Source organism: Sceloporus undulatus, chromosome 9, assembly GCF_019175285.1.
Source record: "Sceloporus undulatus isolate JIND9_A2432 ecotype Alabama chromosome 9, SceUnd_v1.1, whole genome shotgun sequence".
NCBI classification, from domain to species: domain Eukaryota; kingdom Metazoa; phylum Chordata; class Lepidosauria; order Squamata; family Phrynosomatidae; genus Sceloporus; species Sceloporus undulatus.
In genome coordinates, this window is record NC_056530.1 from 27,038,024 (window position 1) to 27,041,443 (window position 3,420).

The 3,420-nt window shown below is 46.3% G+C and overlaps 1 protein-coding gene across 18 annotated transcripts in view; it reads right to left on the bottom strand.

Annotated features, from left to right (window-relative positions):
- Positions 1-3,420, bottom strand: part of NRXN2 (neurexin 2) — a 286,100-nt gene that overhangs the window by 211,869 nt on the left and 70,811 nt on the right. The gene's annotated exons all lie outside the window — the stretch shown is intronic.

Consider the following 3,420-nt stretch of genomic DNA (forward strand, 5'->3'; position numbering starts at 1 on the left):
GGTCAGTGTCTGTTGGACGTTGATCATAGAGTTGCACTGGAGGATCTAGAGATTTCTAGAGAGGACACTCTACTAGGCCTTTGTAGCTCCTCCAGTGAAACTCTATGGTCAACTTTAAGTTAACTAAAAGCTGTCCTGAAAGACCTAGAGATTCCTAGAGAGAATACTCTACTAGGCCTTTGTAGCTCCTCTGGCGTAACTCTATGGTCAGTGTCTGTAGGACATGGACCACAGAGTTGCACCAGAGGACCTAGAGATTCCTAGAGAGGCGTCAAACATGGCGTTTTTGTTATTTGCGTTTTTTCCATATTCACGGGGGTCTTGTGCCCCTAACCTTAGCAAATGTGGAGGGTCAAGTGAATATAAAATCACATAAAATATGTACAATAAAATCACTTAAAACAGAGTTAAGTTAAAAACGGACTAAAAGACATTCTCTGCTATTGTTGCTGTTGCTGTGTGCTTCCAAGTCTAACTTATGGTGACCCTTACTACTACTATACTTATTTATATCCTGCTTTTCCCTTACATTGGGTCTCAAAGCGGCTCACAATTCAAAATGGAAATGCAATCAAAATTATGCAGAAAGTGAGCATCAAAACACAATTCAACTCTTACAATATTGAAACGCTTGCAGTATACAAACACAAAGCGTCACTAGGGTTGGCATCCCCCCACAGTGCCATAACCCATGGTCTCACCCCTTGTATTGACCTCCTGCAATAACCACATCATACAGTATCCTTGGCCATATTTTTTGCACCAACGTTACTCATCAATTGCAACTCCCATACAAATTTTGGGAATTAAAAAGAAATTAAATTACAGTACCATACGCACAGCCTTAATGTATTCACATGTACATCGTTTCATGGGGTTGAAGCAAAAAATTGGTAAGAGGTGATGTTTTTAAAGAAAATTCCAAATAAAAAAGTTTTGTTTTATTTTTCATTATATCTTTATTAGTTTGACAACACGCAATAAAGATAAAAAACATTTAAACAGGCAAAAGCAAATAAAACAATTACATACGCCAACAGATACTACAACATTATGCATCTTCCTGAACTTCCAGTCTCACTTTCCCAAGCATTAATAATTCTTTTTACTTTGGGGATTTCAGCAACAAATGCATTCCCGATATTGCTCTATTTCCGCAATTGCGTGTGATGATCATTTGCGCTATTACTCACCACTTTCCCTTTATTCACGGGATGCTTTCAATGTGCTTTAATCTCTCTTTTATGCCGAAATCGGCCCCGGTGTGATAAACTCCTGTAAGTGGTTTACAATCTGTACACCCAATTGCCCACAATAATGTGGGCACTAACGGAAAGAAAGAGGTTGGCACCATGCGCTTTCGTAGACTTATGTCTACTTCCTTGGATGCATTAGACTTAAGTCTACGAAAGCTCCTGCTGCCAACTTCTTTCTTCCAGTGAGTCTCAAAGGTGCTACAAGATTTCTTTGTATACTGATCTTACAGAATAATACAGCTATGTCTTTCAATTCTGCCACCCTGAAGAGAACATGCCCGACGTCTTCTGATTTTGGAAGCTAGGCAGGGTTGGGATTCCCACCAGAACGGAATAATAGGGATTCCCAGGAAGCGGCGTCACTAGGGTTGGTGTCATTCTGTGCGGTGCCCACTTTTTCCCTTCTGTCCTGGTGCCTCTCTGACCAGTCCCTTGGCAGGTGATTATCTGTTGCTCAGTGACACATGGAAAGGGCTGCCAGGGAGTGGGCAGCAAGGCAAGTGAAGTTGGGACAAAGGGTAAGGCTTCTTCTTTGGGTTTCCCTGCTGCCAGGCAGTGAGGACGCTGGCAGGCACATGCATGCATCTGCCACCCTCACCTTCCTCCCCACTGCCCTGGTTCCCTTAGGGAAGGGAAGTAGGGCAGTGTAAGTGCGGTAAGTGCGCTCCGCACCAGGTGACACCCCAAAAAGGGGGTTTAAACCCGGTCTGGCCCTTACTGTGGGTGTGTATGCAGTGCTGCTGCCATGCAGCAATGGGTGCATGGCACTGCCAGCCTCCCTGCTGCTCTGGCTCTCTTGGAGAAAGGAGCCAGGGCAACAGGGAGGTTGGCAGTGGCATGCACTCATTGCTGCATGGCAGCGGCACTGCATACACACCCACAGCAAAAGCCAGACTCCCTTTTATGGAGTGTCACCCGGTGCGCACCGCACTTACCCCACTCCCTTGGTGACACTATTGGTAGGACAAGTTAAAGGAAGAGTCTGCTAAACTGCAGTGGTTTTCACATTTTGAGGTCTTCTGGCAGCTAAAGTGGTGAACCGTTTTGGGCCTCCTCCACACTCCTTTGAGAGCTGTTTAGAAGTCCGTTCAAAGCCCAACACAAACCTGGGATTTCACTGTACGGCCTTGTGGTAGCCACTGTATGCCTTCAAGTCGTTTCCAACTTATGGCAACCCTAAGGCAAACCTATCTTGGGGTTTTCTTGCCCAGATTTGTTTAGAGGTGGTTTGCCATTGCCTTCCCCTAAGGCTGAGAGAGTGTGACTTGCCCAAAGTCACCCAGTGGGTTTCATGGATGAGCTGGGATTTGAATCCTGCTCTCCAGAGTTGTAGTCCGACTACTCCATGCAGGCTCACCATAAAAACCCTAGTCTCCAGAGCTGCAGTCCAATGCCCGAACCACTGTGCCACAATGTCCGAGCGGCATTTAAAAGTGGCATGGAACCGTTCTGACCGTGCAACAGAGATAAAACTCTTGATGCTTTGCAGCTGTGCCATTTTTCGGTGCGAAAACCAAACCCCGATCGGAACGGTGAGGCACACGCAGCTCAGGAGGCGAGGAGGACCGCCATGAGGTTATCCCTGTTGAGCATCTCATACTCCAGCTACGTATTTGCACAGCGCAAAAGCTGGTTCTTGCCCTGGCATCCTCCATAAAGACAAGTAATTCTGGGTTTCAGGTGCTCCGACTCTACCCACCCCAGGCCTGCAAGCTGCAATTATCCGCAGAGCGAAAGCAGCTAGGCCAAGCAGCAGGTTGGCGAGGGATGATGGCAAGCTTATCTGTCAAGCAAACGTGCACAAGTGCCCTCCTTTTCCACATTTCCGCGTCTGGCCCACGTTTCCTTCTGACCACTTCTGCTTCGCGTGGGCTGAAATCCATCCAAGGCTGCACCCGCACTGCAGAAATAACGCAGTTTGGTGCCGTTTTAACTGCCATGGCGCAATGCTATGCAATTCTGGGAATGGTAGTTTGTGAGATATTTAGCCTTCTCAGAGCGCGCTGGGGTCACTACAAATGGGTGGGTTTGTGGGAGATTTTATTGTATTGTATTTGTATTTTAATGTTGTACGTCACCTCGATCTCATTGAAGAGGCAGGGTATAGATGATGATGATGATGATGATGATGATGATGATGATGATGATGATGATGATGATGATG